At 48.4% G+C, this 21,890-nt stretch overlaps 1 pseudogene; it reads right to left on the bottom strand.

The window, feature by feature from the left end:
* The window catches only part of LOC123169126 (wall-associated receptor kinase 5-like), a 50,146-nt pseudogene that overhangs the window by 10,494 nt on the left and 17,762 nt on the right, over positions 1-21,890 (bottom strand).

Raw genomic sequence — 21,890 nt, 5'->3', positions numbered from 1 at the left:
GTTGTGGCGGTTGCAAACGCCCTGCCTGCGTCTCCGGGGTGTGCCCCCCTCACGGACGGCGCCGCCGCCGGCACCTGGAGGGGGAAACGGACGCGTCGGGTCTACACGGATGGGGTCTTCCTGTGGCTTTGGCCCGGATGTTGCTCCAAAGTGTTCCTATGGGCTGACCTAACACAACCGGGTGGAGAGTTCCACTGGTCAAAGCCCGTCCGTGCAAAGTCAAAGGGCTAGATCCCGTGGTCAAACGCTATAGGGTTAGGCGGGACGGGGGCCCTGGGGGGTAGCAATGCCACCGGAGCATCGCACCGGGCCCTCATACATGTCGTACGGTGTGGTGGCATGTCCGAAGAGGCGGCACGCGTCTCCGGGGTGTGGCCCCCCTCACGGACGGCGATGACACAGTAGTAGACGTTCTACGGTAATGATGCGGCGTGAATATTATTAAATACTCAGAGCGCAATAAAATCATGAGTTTTTCACACGATGTGGGCACATGTGCTATAGGACTGATGGTAATTTTTCATATTTTTGGTGCTGGAGTAGTATCTGATAAACTTCCCTCTCCGCGGATTGCTCTTCGCGAGTCTACGATTGTGGCCGGCGGCCTCCGGGGGCTAGCACATGCCGCCAAATCTTGCGTAGGCGGTCTCTCACAAGTCTAAAAGTGTTGTGGCGGTTGCAAATGCCCGGCCCGCGTCTCCGGGGTGTGCCCCCCCTCACGGACGGCGCCGCCGCCGGCACCTGTAGGAGGGAAACGGACGCGTCGGGTCTACATGGATGGGGTCTTGCTGTTGTTTTGGCCCGGATGTTGCTCCAAAGTGTTCCGATGGGCTGACCTAACACAACCGGGTGGAGAGTTCCACTGGTCAAAGCCCGTCCGTGCAAAGTCAAAGCGCTAGATCCCGTGGTCACACGCTACAGGGTTAGGCGGGACGGGGGCCCTAGGGGGTAGCAATGCCACCGGGGCATCATACCGGGCCCTCATACATGCCGTACAGTGTGGTGGCATGTCTGAAGAGGCGGCACGCGTCTCCGGGGTGTGGCCCCCCTCACGGACGACGATGACACGGTAGTAGACGTTCTGCGGTAACAATGCGGCGTGAATATTATTAAATGCTCGGAGCGCGATAAAATCATGAGTTTTTTACATGACGTCGGCACATGTGCTATAGGACTGATGGTAATTTTTCATAATTTTTGGTGATGGAGAAGTATCTGATAAACTTCCCTCTCCGCGGATTGCTCTTCGCGTGTCTACGGCTGTGGCCGGCGGCCTCCGCTGCTAGCACATGCCGCCAAACCTTTCGTAGGCGGTCTCTCACAAGTCTGGAAGTGCTGTGGTGGTTGCAAATGCCCGGCATGCATCTCCGGGGTGTGCCCCCCTCACGGACGGCGCCGCCGCCGGCACCTGTAGGGGGGAAACGGACGCATCGGGTCTACACGGATGGGGTCTTGCTGTGGCTTTGGCCCGGATGTTGCTCCAAAGTGTTCCTATGGACTGACCTAACACAACCGGGTGGAGAGTTCCACTGGTCAAAGCCCGTCCGTGCAAAGTCAAAGGGCTAGATCCCGTGGTCAAACGCTACAGGGTTAGGCGGGACGGGGGCCCTGGGGGGGGGGGTAGCAATGCCACTAGAGCATCGCACCGGGCCCTCATACATGCTGTACGGTGTGGTGGCATGTCCGAAGAGGCGGCACGCATCTCCGGGGTGTGGCCCCCCTCACGGACGGCGATGACACAGTAGTAGACGTTCTGCGGTAACGATGCGGCGTGAATATTATTAAATACTCGGAGCGCGATAAAATCATGAGTTTTTTACACGACGTGGGCACATGTGCTATAGGACTGATGGTAATTTTTCATAATTTTTGGTGATGGAGAAGTATCTGAACACTTCCCTCTCCGCGGATTGCTCTTCGCGTGTCTACGACTGTGGCCGGCGGCCTCCGGGGGCTAGCACATGCCGCCAAATCTTGCGTAGGTGGCCTCTCACAAGTCTGGAAGTGTTGTGGCGGTTGCAAACGCCCGGCCCGCGTCTCCGGGGTGTGCCCCCCTCACGGACGGCGCCGCCGCCGGCACCTGGAGGGGGGAAACAGACGCGTCGGGTCTACACGGATGGGGTCTTGCTGTGGCTTTGGCCCGGATGTTGCTCCAAAGTGTTCCTATGGGCTGACCTAACACAACCGGGTGGAGAGTTCCACTGGTCAAAGCCCGTCCGTGCAAAGTCAAAGCGCTAGATCCCGTGGTCAAACGCTACAGGGTTAGGCGGGACGGGGGCCCTGGGGGGGGGGGTAGCAATGCCACCAGAGCATCGCACCGGGCCCTCATACATGCCGTACGGTGTGGTGGCATGTCCGAAGAGGCGGCACGCGTCTCCGGGGTGTGGCCCCCCTCACGGACGGCGATGACACAGTAGTAGACGTTCTGCGGTAACGATGCGGCGTGAATATTATTAAATACTCAGAGCGCGATAAAATCATGAGTTTTTTACACGACGTGGGCACATGTGCTATAGGACTGATGGTAATTTTTCATAATTTTTGGTGATGGAGAAGTATCTGAACACTTCCCTCTTCGCGGATTGCTCTTCGCGTGTCTACGACTGTGGCCGGCGGCCTCCGGGGGCTAGCACATGCCGCCAAATCTTGCGTAGGCGGCCTCTCACAAGTCTGGAAGTGTTGTGGTGGTTGCAAACGCCCGACACGCGTCTCCGGGGTGTGCCCCCCTCACGGACGGCGCCGCCGCCGGCACCTGGAGGGGGGAAACGGACGCGTCGGGTCTACACGGATGGGGTCTTGCTGTGGCTTTGGCCCGGATGTTGCTCCAAAGTGTTCCTATGGGCTGACCTAACACAACCGGGTGGAGAGTTCCACTGGTCAAAGCCCGTCCGTGCAAAGTCAAAGGGCTAGATCCCGTGGTCAAACGCTATAGGGTTAGGCGGGACGGGGGCCCTTGGGGGGGGTAGCAATGCCATCGGAGCATCGCACCGGGCCCTCATACATGCCGTACGGTGTGGTGGCATGTCCGAAGAGGCGGCATGCGTCTCCGGGGTGTGGCCCCCCTCACGGACGGCGATGACACAGTAGTAGACGTTCTGCGGTAACGATGCGGTGTGAATATTATTAAATACTCGGAGCACGATAAAATCATGAGTTTTTTACACGAAGTGGGCACATGTGCTATAGGACTGATGGTAATTTTTCATAATTTTTGGTGATGGAGAATTATCTGATAAACTTCCCTCTCCGTGGATTGCTCTTCGCGTGTCTACGACTGTGGCCGGCGGCCTCCGGGGGCTAGCACATGCCGCCAAATCTTGCGTAGGCGGCCTGTCACAAGTCTGGAAGTGTTGTGGTGGTTGCAAACGCCCGACACGCGTCTCCGGGGTGTGCCCCCCTCACGGACGGCGCCGCCGCCGACACCTGGAGGGGGGAAACGGACGCGTCGGGTCTACACGGATGGGGTCTTGCTGTGGCTTTGGCCCGGATGTTGCTCCAAATTGTTCCTATGGGCTGACCTAACACAACCGGGTGGAGAGTTCCACTGGTTAAAGCCCGCCCGTGCAAAGTCAAAGGGCTAGATCCCGTGGTCAAACGCTACAGGGTTAGGCGGGACGGGGGCCATGGGGGTGGGGTAGCAATGCCACTGGAGCATCGCACCGGGCCCTCATACATGACGTACGGTGTGGTGGCATGTCCGAAGAGGCGGCACGCGTCTCCGGGGTGTGGCCCCCCTCACGGACGGCGATGACGCCGTAGTAGACTTGGTCTACACGGATGGGATCTTGCTGTGGCTTTGGCCTAGACTTGGTCTGTCATCTTGCGATGACATGCACTAACACGGCGAAGCAGTTATTCACCGTGGACTACACCCTCTCGGTGCCGATCAACGCCCTAAACTGTCGGGGCCACCAGAGGGGTGCCGGTCTCTAGAACCGGGCGAGGCCCATCATTTGAAAAAGAAAACACAAGACGGTAATTATGATGTGCTAAGGTTGTTTGCCAAGCATGGAAGAAAACAACAAAAAAAGTATAATACATATTATGGAGAATGCACAACAAGGATGCTTTACCGAGAGTTCCTCTCGGAAAATGCGGCCATTGCCGAGTGCTGCTGGACGACCCTCAGTAAATTCTGTCAGTGCGGCTCTCGGAAAAGCCCCGGAGATCTAGGTTAAGACTTTTACCGAGTGTCGTTAAAAGTTGGCTCTCGGAAATGTTTCCCGCGGGGACTTATGCAAAATTTCCCCCTCACGCGCGCTCACTCCTCTCTTCTCTCTCTGTTTCTCTCGCCCCCGCCCCCTCTGTCCGCCGCCGTCCCTTAGTGCCGCCTCCCCATCCGGCGAGCTCTGCCGCCGCCGCCGCCACCGGGAGTGCCTCCCCCGACCCCTCCACCTCCACCGAGCCCCCCACCGCCACCTCCACCGAGCTCGTCCACCGCCACCATCTCGGCCAAGCTTCACCGAGCACCATCGGAGCGGCATCCCCTCCACTGAGCTCTACCTCGTCCGGCATCCACCTCCCCCGCCGCCCCCTTGCCCCGTTGGTGAGCCCCTACTCAATCTCGTTTTTTTGAAATAAAAGGGGTTCCCCCCTCTCCATTACAACAAAAGGTGTATATATATGCATAGTGAATAATGTGTGTGAGTGTGTGCTTTGTATGTGTGTGTGTCAGTGAGTGATGTTGGTGTATGTGTGCATATATAATGAATGGTTTTTTTATATTTAGGTGTGTATGTGCATATATAATGAATGGTGTATGTGAGTGTGTGTGTGTGGGAGAGGGGTGCTATTGATGTGTGTGTGTGTGCATGTGTGAGTGAGTGTGTGATGTGTGTGTATGGATATGTGAGTGTGTTTGTGTGTGGGGGGTGTGTGAGTGAGTGTTATTGATGTTTGTGTGTTTGACATATGATTGACACAACGTCGTTCTTTCATGCAGGGCATGCATCTATTTTGACAATAGAGAGAGTGAATTCCGTTGCACGCTTCAAGGGTAATCTCTTCCCGTTCATGTGTAGGTTTTCATTATTTGTAGATCACCTAAATAGTCGCGTAACCTAGGTGTCTCCCGTTCGGAAGGGTTGTATCTATAAACATGCAAGTCTTTGCATATTTATAACCTCAACTCTTTCGAATTGTCCACGTTTTCCATGGACAACCCGAGGATGTGTAGGCGGGTCGTTTTCATGATGTACTTAGATCCGAGACAGAATTTCGACAGTGTCTCCTTGTTGTTCTCTAGATACACATCCTCTTGGCTTATTGCCGAGACGTGTATTTGGAGAACAGCGGGGAGGTGCTGCCGAAATTTTGTCTCGGGTCGGAGTACGTCATGAAAGCGGACCCAGCATACACATTCTCGGGTGGGATTAGGACCTATCTTTACCTATTACATAGCTCAGTGCATGTCGTAAAACTTGATGGAACCACTTGTTACATAAAAAAATTATGTGTGTGTTTCACTTTATATCAGAGGAGGGAAAAACGTGAGTGGATGTACACCGGACATCCCAGCATGGAGGGTATGACCCCTGAGAGGAGGTCGAAGACCAATGATTTCCTGGAATTAGTATTTGCTGGAGAAACGCCAGTTCGTGGAATTTGGTGCCCATGCACGGAGTGTGATAACCAGACTGAAAGAGATAAGATTACTATGAGTAAACACTTAGGCAAATATGGGTTTAGGCCAGGCTATTACCGGTGGATCTTTCACGGTGAGACAGAACAGTCCAGGGCGGAGGTGGTGCGACAACGCACCGGCGAATATGATACTCGGATTGAAAACCTGTTAGATGACATCCGCCGTGCGGATCCGCAGGAGGACCCGAACTCCGAGGAGCCGCCGGAAAGCCCTGAAGATTATCATGCAGCTTTGTTTGTGGCACAAAAACCCCTTCACGCCCATATAGAGGTTACTCAACTAGATGGCATTGCACGCCTAATGGCCCTCAAGGCAAACCATAACATGAGCATAATTTGCTTCAATGAGTTATTGTCAGTTATTGCTAGCCTGTTGCCTAAAGAAAATATATTGCCAAAGAACATGTACGAGTCGAACAAAATCCTCGGTTCACTTAAGATGTCGTATGAGCAAATACATGCTTGTCCAAACGGATGCATGTTATTTAGAAATGAACATAAAGATACGAATTATTGTGCCAAGTGCAAATCCTCTAGGTATATTGAGGTAATAGATGATGATGGTAGCAAGAGGCAGCTCACAATTGCCGTCAATATCCTTCGATATCTTTCATTCACAGAAAGGATCCAGAGGCTTTATATGACCGAGGAAACTGCCCAATATATGAGATGGGCCGCCGAAGGGAAGATGTACAATACAAAAAGATGCAACATCCACGGGATGGTGAAGCATGGAAGAAATTTGTTGAAATTCATAAGAAAACAGATGACTGGAAGAGTGTAGCTGTTGGGATAACAACCGACGGGTTCAATCCATATGGTTTGATGGCTGCCATATACAGTTGTTGGCCAGTATATGTTATCCCCCTGAATCTTCCCCCTGGCTTTTGCATGCAACGACATCACATGTTCCTGACGTTGATAATTCCAGGTCCTAACTATCCCGGGAAGCATATGAGTGTGTATATGGAGCCATTGGTGGACGACTTACTTGTTGCTTGGAACAACGGGGTCCGGACATACGATGCCGTGTCAAAGAAGCACTTCAATATGCATATATGGTACCACACATCGCAACATGACCTACCGGCACGTGCGATATTTTGTGGTTGGTGTGTAAAGGGGAAGTGGCCTTGCCCAGTGTGTCGACAACGTGTGACTTTCATTTGGCTGGCTAAGGGTCACAAGTATGTATGCTTTGACCAACATCGGCAGTTCCTTCGTCTTGATCACCCATACAGGCAAGACGCTATGCACTTCCAAAAAGGTGTTATTGTTGATGACCCGCCACCACCTATTATGGCTGGTGCCCAGCTTAAGGATGAGTTAGATGCTCTCGAGGAAAAGCTCGATGGGAAAGGTTTTGTGGGATATGGAGAGACACACCAGTGGACTCACATTCCAAGCTTATGGAGGCTCCCTTACTTTAAAGATCTTCTACTTCCACACAACATTGATGTAATGCACACTGAAAAGAATATTGCGGAGGCCTTACTCGGCACGCTCCTCGACACCGAGAAGTCAAAGGATAACATTCAGGCTAGGATCGATCAAGCCAAACTATGCAACAGGCCAAAATTAAATTTGGTGCCTCGTGCAAAAGGTAATTCTTGGAAGAAGCCACCAGCCCCTTTCACCCCTTCAATGCCCCAAAGGAAGGAAATTCTCCAATGGATTGTGAACAACTTGTACTTCCCTGATGGATATGCAGCTAATATCATGAGGGGAGTGAATATGGCTACAAAGCGAATAGGAGGCCTCAAGAGTCATGACTACCATGTATGGCTTGAGCGGATAATGCCTGTGATGATTCGAGGGTATGTCAGAGAGGATATTTGGCGAGTGCTGGCGGAGTTGAGCTACTTCTTCCGTCAGCTTTGTGCCAAAGAACTAGATTATGAAGTGGTTGCAAAGTTGGAGGAACAAGCACCTGAGTTGCTATGCAAGTTAGAGATGATATTTCTGCCAGGTTTCTTTAATCCGATGCAACATATGATCTTACATCTCGCGTATGAGGCTAGAATGGGAGGACCTGTGCAGTTCCGATGGCAGTATGCACCTGAACGGGAGTTCAAGCATCTTCGTGGGAAATGTAAGAATAAAGCCCGCATTGAAGCCTCCATAGCCGAGGCATACCTGAACGAGGAGGTGGCCACGACCACGACAAAGTACTATCATGACAGTATTCAGACTAGGTTAAATCCAGCTCCTCGTTACAATGAAGAACCCACCAGTAATGTTTCCGACCTTAGCCTCTTCGAAGGCCAAGGTGGCAAAGCAAGTGGACCGAAGCCCAAGAACTTTTCACCTACTGAGTGGTCGACTATTATGATCTATGTCTTGACCAACATGGAAGAAGTGCAACCGTACATAAAGTAAGTGTAGAACACCTTTATTGACAACTACTCACTAGTCTTGAGTTCTAACTCGAATTCTTCCTATTGCTAGGGAATTCCAGAACGAATTCTGGAAGCTACCACGGCCTCCTAGCAACGAAGAATCAGCAGACCTTCTTGAAGATACCAATGCTGATGGCGGTTTCATCTCTTGGTTCTCAGGAAAAGTAACTTTTCTAACTTTATGTTACTTCAAGTTGATCTTACTTGCCTGTAATGCTTCCACTAATGAACCAGACAATCTCCTATTAATCTTGTAGGCATATCAGGAGGTTGATATGGATGCCAAAGTGAGAGAAGTAGCCAAAGGTTTTGAATACGAGGCCAAGTCATTTAAGGCTTACGACATGAATGGGTATCGCTTCCACACTGATAAACACATGCGTGAGAGGCCCAACCGAAGGTCAATAAATAGTGTGGTCTATTGTCTAGGGACAGATGGACGTCACTACTATGGAACCATCGAAGAAATGTATGAGTTGCAGTATTGTGGTTTACAAGGAGTGAAGCCCATCGTATTCAGATGCAGCTGGCTCAATCCTGAGAAAGTGAGACGAACCCCTAGTATTGGCTTTGTCGAAGTTGAACGAACATCGAAATATGCAGGAAATGATGTCTATATTATGGCTCAACAGGCTACACAAGTGTTTTTTCTCCCATACGCGTGCACATCTACGAAATATATCGATCTCTTGAAGTGGGATGTCGCGTACAAGGTACCCCCGCGTATCAAGGTACCTACCCCAAACAAGGACGATTACCATATAAACCCTAACACATACGAGGGAGAGTTCTTTCAAGAAGCAGACACTGACGAAGACGAAGATGATGCAAAGGAAGATGATGGCGTGCATCACGAACATGATGCTATGGAAGATGAGTTCATGGATGACATGGAAGTAGATAATGCAGAGGACGAATACGAGGATGTTTCTGACCCTCGAGATTTGGCATTACTTATGCGATGGCACATGGGGCTAGATGAGGATGAGGGCCCCCCGAAGACTTTGAGGATGAATGTATGAATGGGCGTGATAGCGATGATGAAAGCCCTGATCCAAATGTTGCACCTAATATTGACCCTTATTTCTAACAACTCCATGTAATCGTGTGAGAACTCTATGTATGTGTGTCACAACTCTATGTATTCGTGTGTGTAACAACTCTATGTATTCGTGTGTGCAACAACTCTATGTATTCCTGTGTGCAACAACTCTATGTATTTGTGTGTGTAACAACTATATGTATTATTGTGACAATTCCATTTATTCTTCATATGTGATATATTTATTGTATTTACATCAAGTTGTATCATCTGTACTAACTGGTTTGTTCTTCTTCGTATCAGGTGATTGAAACATGATAGGTAGCAAGAAGATTCCAAAGGAAAGTTTGAAAAAGTGAATGATCTGTACAATGATCAACCTGCTCGACCGGTGAAAGCGGTGGCCGCTCCTTCATCAGTTGCCACAACCGCCAAGAAGGCCAAAGGATTGGCGGGTCTAGACACACGTCCGGCAAAACATGCGAAACAAGGTCGAGTACCACGCGGGGGAGGAGTAGCGGATGAGGAGGGGGAGTAGGTGAGGCAGGAGGAGGCGGACGAGGAGGGGGAGTAGGTGAGGCAGGAGGAGGAGGCGGACGAGGATGGGGAGTAGGTGAGGCAGGAGGAGGCAGACGAGGAGGGGGAGTAGGTGAGGCAGGAGGAGGAGGCGGACGAGGAGGTGGACGAGGAGGGGGAGGGTGAGGTAGGAGGAGGAGGCGGAGGAGGAGGGGGAGTAGGTGAGGCAGGAGGAGGAGGCGGACGAGGAGGGGGAGTAGGTGAGGCAGGAGGAGGAGGCGGACGAGGAGGTGGACGAGGAGGGGGAGTATGTGAGGCAGGAGGAGGAGTACGCAAAGCAGCCCGGAGTAGAGCACCTCTTTCTTCTCCTCGACCCTCTGATGCAGTGCTTCACCGTGCTCAGGAGGAGGAAACAGAGGATGGGGATGAGGCGTGTGAGGAGGAGGACGAGGAGGATTTTGCGGAGGAGGTGGTGGAGGATGAGGAGGAGGAGGTGGTGGAGGACGACGCCGTCGAGAGGAGGCTGGTTGTTCGTCAGGTTTCTGAGGGTGGGGATGGACCCTCACGGGTGACAGAGCACCACGAGGTGAGCGGTTCGCAACAGAGCGGTTCGACTATCAGCACTACTTCCGGAGGGAAAGTGTGGCTGCGTGGTCCTTCAAAGCTTCCAAGACATCCATATGTGCATAGAGACGTGTTGATTAAACCAATGGGAGAGAAGTAAGTGGTTATCTCGACTCATCCCATATAAATTGTACCTTTTGTCATTTCCTCACATATAATATGACTTCACTCTTCGAAATGCAGAAGCTTAGTAAAAGGTGGTGAGAGGCGTCTGCCACGGTCGCCGAGTGGCATCATTGGGGGTCTTTGTAGGTTAAATTATCCTGGACTGGTCACTTTGCCGAACGGTATCATTGAGCCAGCTTGGTCATGGGATCACTACAAACTTGCACCGGATTTCCTGGATATGCGTCAGAGGGTTTATGATAACAGAGCCATGCGAGTGGTCAACGATTTCTGGGTAAGTCCTTTCAAACACCTAAATGTCAATACCAAAAGGTTTAAATTTGCCATAGTCATGATTTAACCCTTCTCACATGTATGCATGTTTGTAGGATTTTTATACATGCGTTGAGGGTCAGAAGGATCATGCAAATTTGGTGGTCGAGAATATTTGCCAAGAAACTAGTCCACGACATGCACTATGAGGAGCGCGTCCGGTTAGTGGTCAAGTATCACGCGGACTATCTCAACCATAGGATTTCCAAACAGGAGGCTCGAGGGACGCATCTTTCACAGGACAATTACTTCAAGGCAAGTGACGATGGATGCTTGCTATTCCCTACATTACCGCAAAATTAGAATCCTTACTAAGATGCATTTGTTTAATTTACAGGTGATTCCTCGGTGGTGCGCTGACAAACGTCCGTGCTGGAAGAAGATCGTCGAACGGTGGACAGATCCAGGGTGGCAGGATGAACACAAAGTAATATCTGAACGGTGTAAGTTGATGGGGGTCGAGGACACCGTCAAGGCAACCTCACCATCCCAGGTGTCGTCTCAAAACATGTAGGCAACCACATCCTTTTCATCATGTTCTCTTTCATTTGTGAGCATCCCCTTGATTGTTTGGATCGCTTTCTTTTGCAGAAAGAAGACACTGGCAAGGATATCACTTACTTCGAGGCATGGACCATCAAACGTACCAAAGACGACAAGGACAAGGACCCTCTCCACCCGGAGAGGGACTGGATCAGCTCTAAAGCCCGGTCAGATGGAGAGAACTACACCAAAAAATTGAAGGAGACGTACGGGCCTGACGCTGATCCTCACGTGCTACCGTTTGAGCCTCTTGTGGCCATTGCCGCGGCAGGCGGTAGACCGAATGGCCGGATGGCGGTTCACCTTGATTCTGTCATAACCTCCTCCCTTCCGAGAGTCAACACGCTCCGTGCTATGAGTACTGGCTCTACTCCTACGGTAGAGCGTCACGTACCACATTCCGTGAGCATTATTGAGGATATTCAGGTCAGTGCTTCTTCATTGATCCTTCATGGTCCTGCATATTTGCATTTCAACATGAATGACATTTGCATTGCCATATTGTAGACTCGACTGATTGACACCGAGAAAGAACGAGATGAAAACCGGGCCAAGCTGAAGGCACAAGATGATCTAGTGAAGTCTTTACAACATATGGTGGCCAATCTTTATTCCATGCAATGCCAACCAGTGCTAGAGATGCCACCGACGCCAGAGTGGAACATTGTGAGTTTCGTTCACACTATTTCTATCACCATTTTCGGCATTACCATATGCATTCATCTGACTATTGGGTCAATCCATCACAGCTCAACCCATCACAAGGGTCGAACAATGTTCCGGTAGTTCCACCTAAGTTGGTGGAGTTGGGGCAGCAAAGGGAATGATGCCTTCTAATGTTGATGTTATCACTCCGATTGATGGAGTTGGGGCAGCAAACGGAATGATGCCTTGTAATGTTGATGTTATCACTCCGATCTCCAAAATTGCGTGAACTTCATGTTATGTTATGTTTGAAACTGTTCCTTATATGTTGAGAACTCTTGCATCTTGAGACTTGTAAACTTGTGGTTGTCGAGTGTCTTCACTACTATTTCACCTTTTATGCACTATTGCTTTTATGTGGAATGCTTTTCAGAATCATTGCTTCTTTTGTTCAATGATGCCTATATGTGACATGTTCTATGTGTGATGAACTATATGTTGCTGCTGTACATGTTTCGCTGCAGGAAAGAAACAGAAACAGAAAAAAGGCTCCTGGGCACACCATTACCGAGGGTGGCTCTCGGTAATAACTGTGAAACTGGACCATAATGCACCTTTACTGAGAGGCCTCTCGGTAAACATGCACTGGTAGAAAAAGAGGCTTCCATACGCCCCCATTAGTCCCCAAAACAATCGAACCGCGACCAAAGGGGTCTTTAGTCGCGGTTCGGGAGAAGACCCGCGACCAACTATCTGGGCCCAGCGCGCTCGGTCGACAGCTGGCGGACGGGAGGGGCTTTAGTCCCGGTTGGCCTGGCCAACCGGGACTAAAGGTCCCCGAAGGCCTTTAGTCGCGGTTGGCCAGGCCAACCGGGACTAAAGGCCCATCCAGCTGGCGGACGGGAGGGGCTTTAGTCCCGGTTGGCCTGGCCAACCGCGACTAAAGGTCCCCGAAGGCCTTTAGTTGCGGTTGGCCAGGCCAACCGGGACTAAAGGCCCATCCCTATATATAGGACTCAGCTCACTTCACTTCACTCAGCTCACTTCACAATTTTCAGAAGGGGGTGGTGGGTTTGCTTTTGGTTCCTCCTATGCACACAAGGTGTTTGATGAAATGCCCGAGAGCCTGAAACAAACATGATATGAAGTGTCCGAGCCACACTTGAGCTTTCTCATTTATTTTTCCTCCGCGATCGCGGTTAGCAACTTGAACCTTTCATGTGTCATTGATAAAATATGCATGTGTGTAGTTCATTGTTTAATTTGTATTATTTCTAGCTAGTTAGTTTAACAAATGCATGATGGTTAATTATATACTTTATATAATAATAATGCAGATGAATCGGCAATGGATGTACGGTCCCCGACTCTCCGGCGACTTCACTACGGGTTTGAAAGATTTCCTCGTAGTGGCAAATGCGAACAAGCAGCAAGGTTTTATTATCTGTCCATGTGCTGTCTGTAAGAATCAGAAGGGTTACTCCTCCTCAAGAGACGTTCACATGCACCTGCTTCGGCACGGTTTCATGCCAAGCTATAATTGTTGGACCAAGCATGGAGAAAGAGGGGTTAGAATGGAAGAAGGTGAAGAAGGGGATGATATCGATGACAACTATCATGATCATTTCGGTGATACTTTCATGGAGGATGATGCTGAAGGTGGGGAAGGGTTAGGTGAAGGTGAAGAAGAGGCACATGATGAGCCCGCTGATGATCTTGGTCGGACCATTGCTGATGCACGGAGACGCTGCGAAACTGACAAGGAGAGGGAGAATTTGGATCGCATGTTAGAGGATCACAAAAAGTCGTTGTATCCAGGATGCGATAATAGTCTGAAAAAGCTGGGCTGCACACTGGATTTGCTAAAATGGAAGGCACAGGAAGGTGTAGGTGACTCATCATTTGAAAATCTGCTGAAAATGTTGAAGAATATGTTTCCGAAGAATAACGAGTTGCCCGCCAGTACGTACGAAGCAAAGAAGGTTGTCTGCCCTCTAGGTTTAGAGGTTCTGAAGATACATGCATGCATTAACGACTGCATCCTCTACCGTGGTGAATACGAGAATTTGAATGAATGCCCTGTATGCACTGCATTGCGTTATACGATCAGAGGCGATGACCCTGGTGACGATGTTGAGGGCGAGAAACCCAGGAAGAGGGTTCCCGCCAAGGTGATGTGGTATGCTCCTATAATACCACGGTTGAAACGTATGTTCATGAACAAAAAGCATGCCAAGTCGTTGCGATGGCACAAAGAGGACCGTAAGTCCGACGGGGAGTTGAGACACACCGCTGATGGAATGCAATGGAGAAAGATCGACAGAGTGTTCAAAGATTTTGCAGCTGACGCAAGGAACATAAGATTTGGTCTAAATACTGATGGCATTAATCCTTTTGGCGAGCAGAGCTCCAGCCATAGCACCTGGCCCGTGACTCTATGCATCTACAACCTTCCTCCTTGGTTGTGCATGAAGCGGAAGTTCATTATGATGCCAATTCTCATCCAAGGCCCTAAGCAACCCGGCAACGACATCGATGTGTACCTAAGGCCATTAGTTGAAGAACTTTTACAGTTGTGGGCCAGACCTAGTGTACGTGTCTGGGATGAGCACAAAGGAGAGGAATTTGACCTACGAGCGTTGCTTTTTGTAACCATCAACGATTGGCCTGCTCTCAGTAACCTTTCGGGACAGACAAATAAGGGATACAATGCATGCACGCACTGCTTACATGAGACTGAAAGTGTACGTTTGGTTAATTGTAAGAAGAACGTGTACCTGGGTCATCGTCGATTTCTTCCCCGAAATCATAACGTAAGAAAGAAAGGCAAGCATTTCAACGGCAAGGCAGATCACCGGCCGAAGCCTGCGGAACGTACTGGTGCTGAGATATTTGATATGGTCAAGGATTTGAAAGTCATCTTTGGAAAGGGTCCTGGCGGACAATCAGTTCCGCGGGGAGTTGACGGGCACGCACCCATGTGGAAGAAGAAATCTATATTTTGGGAGCTAGAATATTGGAAAGTCCTAGATGTCCGCTCTGCAATCGACGTGATGCTTGTTACGAAGAATATTTGCGTGAACCTGCTAAGCTTCTTGGGCGTGTATGGGAAGACAAATGATACAAAGGAAGCACGGCAGGACCAGCAACTTTTGAAAGACCCAGATGACCGGCATCCGGAATGGTTTCAAGGTCGTGCCAGCTACGCTCTTACCAAAGAAGAGAAGGTCATTTTTTTTGAATGCCTGAGCAGTATGAAGGTCCCGTCTGGCTTCTCGTCGAATATAAAGGGAATAATAAACATGGCGGAGAAAAAGTTCCAAAACCTGAATTCTCACGACTGCCACGTGATTATGACGCAATTGCTTCCGATTGCTTTGAGGGGGCTCCTACCGGAAAATGTTCGAGTAGCCATTGTGAAGCTATGTGCATTCCTCAATGCAATCTCTCAGAAGGTAATCAATCCAGAAGATCTACCACGGTTACAGAACGATGTGGTCCAATGCCTTGTCAGTTTCGAGTTGGTGTTCCCACCATCCTTCTTTGATATTATGACGCACCTCCTGGTCCACCTAGTCGAAGAGATTTCCATTCTCGGTCCTGTATTTCTACACAATATGTTCCCCTTTGAGAGGTTCATGGGAGTATTAAAGAAATATGTTCGTAACCGTGCTAGGCCAGAAGGAAGCATCGTCAAGGGCTATGGAAATGAGGAGGTAATTGAGTTCTTTATTGACTATGTTCCTGACCTTAAGCCGATTGGTATTCCTCAATCGCGGCACGAGGGGAGACTAAGTGGAAAAGGCAAGATCGGAAGGGAATCCACGATATGTATGGACGGTCATTCTATGACTGAAGCACACCACACAGTTCTGCAAAATTCCAGCTTGGTGGCTCCGTACTTCGAGCAACACAAGAATATTTTACGCTCGGACAACCCGGGGAAGCCTGAATCCTGGATTAGAAAGGCCCACATGGAGACTTTCGGCAGTTGGTTGCGAAAACATTTAATGAATGACAATGATGTTGGAGATCAGCTGTACATGTTGGCCAAGAAACCATCTTCGACTATAACGACTTTCCAAGGGTACGAGATAAATGGGAATACATTTTACACCATCGCCCAAGATAAAAAGAGCACCAAGCAAAACAGTGGTGTCCGCTTTGATGCAGCAACCGAGAATGGGCAAAAGGTCACATATTATGGTTACATAGAGGAGATATGGGAACTTGACTATGGACCCTCCTTTAAGGTCCCTTTGTTCCGGTGCAAATGGTTCAAGCTAACAGGAGGTGGGGTAAAGGTGGACGAGCAATACGGAATGACAATGGTGGATTTCAACAATCTTGGTTACCTTGACGAACCATTCGTCCTTGCCAAAGATGTCGCTCAGGTTTTTTATTTGAAGGACATGAGTAGCAAACCGAGGAAACGGAAAGATAAGAAAACGATCAGTACATCATGCGATGATCCAAAGCGCCACATTGTTCTTTCAGGGAAAAGAAACATCGTGGGAGTGGAGGACAAGACAGACATGTCAGAAGATTATAATATGTTTGGTGAAATTCCGCCCTTCAAAGTGAACACTGACCCAAGCATTAAGTTAAATGATGAGGATGCTCCATGGATACGGCACAATCGTAAGCAAGCAGGGACACAAGGGAAGAATTGATGTGTAATAATTTATTGTACCAAACTTTGTATTTGGTCGATGAACTGAATGATGTATCAAACCTTTTGTCAAACCTTCAAGGGATTTTTAAATGAATTAGTTTTATTTTTTTGATTTTTTTGATATACAATTGTATTTTTAAGATTTTAAAATGAATTAGTTTTATTTTTCTGATTTTTAAAAGGAAAAAAGGAAGAAGAAGAAAGAAGGAAAAAGGAAGAAAAAAACAGAAGAAAAAACAGAAGAAAAAAGGAAAAACAGAAGAAAAAACAAACAGAAGAAAACATAAGAAAAAACAGAAGAAAAAACAAACAGAAGAAAAAAAACAGAAGAAAAAAGGAAAAAGGAAAAAAGGAAGAAAAAAAAGAAGAAAAACAAGAAAAAGGAAGAAACAAACAGAAGAAAAAAACAGAAGAAAAAAATAGAAGAAAAACAAGAATAATATAAACTTTAATAAAATATATAAGTACAAACAAAATAAAATAAATTTTAATAACATAAATAAATAAGTAATTAGAAACTTTAATAGCAAAAATAATTATCATAAAGTAAAATAAATAAGTAATTAGAAACAAAATAAAATAAAATAAATAAGTTTTTTGTTGTAAGTAGAAACAAAACAAAATAAATAAAGCAAAAAAGAAAACAAAAACAGGCAAAAAATAAAAATACGCCACCTACTGGGCCACCACGGCCTGAATACGACTAGAAACCCATTAATGGGCCAGGATTCAGGCCCGCAGAAGGCCCAGTAGGCCCACAGGCACAAGTGACAGAATAGGCCCGTAAGCCTGCATTTGACAGGAGCTCGAAGTGGTGAGCGCAGCCGCGCTTATAAACCACTGTCGAAGCCTCTCGGCTAGCGAGGTGGGACTAAACATCCCACCGCACCGCGCCAGTTCCAGCACAGACCCTTTAGTCCCGGTTGGGGAGGCGGACCGCGACTAAAGGGTACCCTTTAGTCGCGGTTGTTGTCCCCAACCGCGACTAAAGGGTCTTTCTGCGCGGGAACGAAAGCGGCGCCAAAACCCTTTAGTCCCGGTTGGGGAGGCGGACCGCGACTAAAGGGTACCCTTTAGTCGCGGTTGGTGTGGCCAGCCGCGACTAAAGGGTACCTTTAGTCGCGGTCCGCCTCCCCAACCGCGACTAAAGGTGCGTCTATAAATACTGCACTTAGCAGTTTCGCCACTTCCCATTCTCCTCTCTCTCGACGCCGAAGCGCTGCCCCGACGCCGATCGACGCCGAAGCCCTGCCCCCGATGCCGACGCCGACGGCGAAGCCCTGCCCCGACGCCGACGCCGACGCCGAAGCCCTGCGCGCCGCCGCCCCCGTCCCCAGTGAGCGCCGCCTCCGCCCGTGCCCTGCCCTTGCCCGCCGCCCGTGCCCTGCGCCGGCCCTTGCCCGCCGCCCGCCGCCCGCCGCCCGCCGCCCTGCCGCCCGCCGCCCGCTGGCCCTGCCTGCCGTCCTCCGCGCGCCGGCAGAAGAAGAAGAAGGAAGAAGAAAAAGAAGAAGAAGAAGAAAGAAAAAGGAAAAAGGAAGAAGAAGAAAGAAGGAAGAAGAAAACAAAAGAAAAACAGAAGAAAAACAAGAAAAAGGAAGAAAAAAGGAAAAGGAAGAAAAAAAAGAAAAAGGAAGAAAACAACAGAAGAAAAACAAAGGAAGAAGAAAAAAGAAAGAAGAAAAAAAAGGAAAACACAAGAAAAACAAACAGAAGAAAAAAAACAGAAGAAAACAAAGGAAGAAGAAAAAACAAAAGAAAACAAAAAAACAAACAGAAGAAAAAAACAAAAAAAGGAAAACACAAGTAAAAGAAAAAGGAAAAAGAAATAAAAAGAAAACAAAAGAAAACACAAGAAAACAAACAGAAGAAAAAAAGAAAGGAAGAAGAAAAAAAGAAAGAAGAAAAAAAAAGGAAGAAGAAAAAAAGAAAGAAGAAAGAAAGAAGAAAAAGGAAGAAGAAAAAAGAAAGAAGAAAAAAAGGAGGAAGAAAAAAAGGAAGAAGAAAACAAAGGAAGAAGAAAAAAAAAGGAAGAAGAAAAAAGAAAGAAGAAAAAAAAGGAAGAAGAAAAAAGAAGAAGAAAGAAGAAGAAAAGGAAGAAGAAAAAAGGAAGAAGAAAAAAAGAAAGAAGAAAGAAAGAAGAAAGAAAAAGGAAGAAGAAAAAACAAGAAAGAAAAAGGAAGAAGAAAAACAAAGGAAGAAGAAAAACAAAGGAAGAAGAAAAAAAGAAAGAAGAAAAAGGAAGAAGAAAAAAAGAAAGAAGAAAGAAAGAAGAAAGAAAAGGAAGAAGAAAAAACAAGAAAGAAAAAGGAAGAAGAAAAAATGAAACCAAATGAAAACCAAAAGAAAGAAGAAAGAAAAAGGAAGAAGAAAAAAAGAAGAAGAAAGGAAGAAGAAAGGAAGAAGAAGAAAGAAAGAAAAAGAAAAAGGAAGAAGAAGAAAGAAAGAAGAAAGGAAGAAGAAGAAAGGAAGAAGAAGAAAGAAAGAAGAAGAAAGGAAGAAGAAGAAAGAAAGAAGAAGAAAGGAAAAAGGAAGAAGAAGAAAGGAAGAAGAAGAAAGAGGAAGAAGAAAGGAAGAAGAAGAAAGAAAGAAGAAAGAGGAAGAAGAAGAAAAAAAAGAATTTTTACTTAAAGAATCTTATTTTTTAATTCCTCCTCCTCTATGTCCCCTTAATCTTATTTTTTAATTCCTTTATACTTAAAGAATTTTTACTACATGCAGGAGTGACATATGGCGGACGATAGAACCGAGCCGCTTAGGGATCCGGAGGCTGAACGTTATTTAATGGGCATCATCAACAACGAGATTCCTTATGTGCCGGGCTCAGAATATGAGCAACAAAAGGATGTAGTCTCTTCTTATCTGAACCTTGACGGTGGAACAGAGATTGTCGATGATCAAGAAGGTGAAGGAACGGACATTGTCGACGGAGGTCAACCGTCAACAACCGACGATCTCGAATTGCAAGTAGCAACCACCTCCGGCGAGGTATATATATACATTGAGCCTCTCGTGATACAAACTTACTGAAATGTGAATACATATGTATTAACGCGCGCGACTCTCTTTCTTTTTTTAGCCCTCCGGATCGAGTACGACAAAGCGTGGCAAATCCAAGGCGATGAAAACAGGAGAAACATATGCCATTGAGTTTGTCAGTGAAACCGGCAAGCCCCTACAGCACACCTCAAAGTTTATCAACCAATGCGGAGTCGTTGTTAGAGACAACGTCCCGATCACCGTCCAGGAATGGAAGGAGCCAAAGAAGGCACGTCTTGGTTTCAGTTTTGTCGACAAGAGAACGAAAAAGGATTGCTGGAGAAAGCTTATGGAACATTTCATTCTACCTCCGGAATACAACAAAGTCGATGAATTCGGTAACGAGGTTCCGGGTGGACGTCAGAGGAGGAGGCTAGTTAAAGAGTTCGCTCTTCAGAAGATGGGCGAAGCATTCCGGAACTTCAAGAAAAATTTAACCCGTGACTATGTCAACAAGGGCAAGACTCCGGATTTCAATGGACAACATGAGAAACTGAAAGATGATTGGCCAGAATTTGTGAGGCAAAAGCAATCGGAGCATTTCAAGGAAATATCGAAAAAAAATAAGGATAATGCGAGTAAGAAAAAGTTCCATCATATTATGGGGCCAGGAGGATACCGCCTTTCGGAGCCTAGGTGGCAGAAGATGGAGGAGGACCTGAGGGTGCGAGGAATCCCTCTAGGTACAGAGGGATGGGACCCAAGGGCCAAAAGCTGGTGGTACGGGCATGGGGGATCGCTAGACCCGGAGACAGGGGTGTGTGTTCACCGGCAGAGACAGTTTGCTCCCACCCAAGCCCTTATTGACGCAATGACCCAAGCTCAAGAGGGCTTGATCAAGTTCAACAGAGAGAAAGACGCACTGACAACAGCCCTCGGGAATGATGAACACGGAGGACGTGTACGAGGCAAAGGCAAAGTTCCGTGGAAAGTAGGGTTTTCCCAGGACAATGACCCGTACTGTTACAGAAGCCGTAAGAGAAAGACGGACCGGGATGCAGATCTTATGACGAAGTTTGCATCGGAACTCCATGAGTTGAAGCAGACCGTGCATGAACTAGTGAAAGAAAAATCGGCTGCAGGGCCGCATGAAGATCATGAAGCGGATCGCGGAAGCCAGCAGCGGAGAAGCAGCGTGGCTTCCACGGATGCCCCGCCTGGTGCTAGTGCACCGATGATCGAGATTCGTGCACCGGAGCCTCACTACCCCGTGGATGATGTAAAGGAGATGAAAGAATGTGATCTGCATTATCCCGTGGGGAACGTTTCCACGAAGGTAGCTAGCGGCAGTGCTTTACCCTGTACACCTGGAGCACTCCACCACAACAACCCCATTGCATATGGCTATGCTCGTGTCACGGTGGAAGACATAGTCCAAGGGTTTGAGGACCTGGAGATTGACAAACCTACACCCGAAGGGGAGAGAAGACTTGGAGATGTCAAGCGCCAGTTCATTCTATGGAAAAAGAAGTACATAGTGTTTCCAGGCGAGGCGCCAAGGCTAGCAAGTCCACCCCCCTCCGATGGTGGTGGTGGTGGTGGTGGCGGTGGTGGCGGTGGTGGTGGTCGTGGTGGTTCACCTACACCTCCTTCACGCCATTCGACGCCGTCCCCCGATCCACAACCTCCGGCGGGTACGACGCCCCCCAATCCTCCTCCGGCGGGTACGACGCCCCCCAATCCACCTCCGGCGAAGAAGCAGAAGCAGGCGGACAGCAAGGAAACCCGCTCCTGGACTATTAACCCGGACCCTTATGTACCTAAGACCACAAGGGTACCGGAGCCATCACTGAAGCCTCTCCTCCCAAGGCCTGGGGAACTTAGTGAAGCTGAAACCAAATTGGCCGCGTCTGCTGATTATGAGAAATGGAAGGCGGATATGAAGGCGAAAAAAGAGCCTGAGCCCAAGCAAGTATTCACTGAGAAGCAAAAGAAGTGGGCTAAGGATTTTTTGACGACACCGTCCCAAGCCGAGCTGAATATGCCTGACGACTATGGACATGAACTTCGTAGGCAAGCAAAAATATTGAAGGAGGAGAAAGAAGAAAGTAAAAAAAGCGGGAAACAAGTTGACCAGCTCGGGATGCAGAAGAAACAATCGATCCCCCCGCTCATAGTGAAAGCCGGTCCGGAAGAGGACCCCGAGATCATAGCAGCTGCGGCAGCACTTGGATTGACTGTAGCGGGTGCCATGAAACAAGCGTCCGAGATGGGTTTGACTCTTCGTGCCTTCTTAGGCCTTGAGGATGCGCCAGTATGTGAGATAGCATTACAATATGTGCGGAATGGGCCTCTCGTCGAGCCTGCGCGGGAAAAGAGTCTACCACCA

Source organism: Triticum aestivum, chromosome 7D (genome assembly GCF_018294505.1).
Source record: "Triticum aestivum cultivar Chinese Spring chromosome 7D, IWGSC CS RefSeq v2.1, whole genome shotgun sequence".
In the NCBI taxonomy this organism is placed as follows: domain Eukaryota; kingdom Viridiplantae; phylum Streptophyta; class Magnoliopsida; order Poales; family Poaceae; genus Triticum; species Triticum aestivum.
The sequence above is the reverse complement of the archived record's forward strand: the minus strand, read 5'-3'. Positions and strand labels throughout refer to the sequence as shown.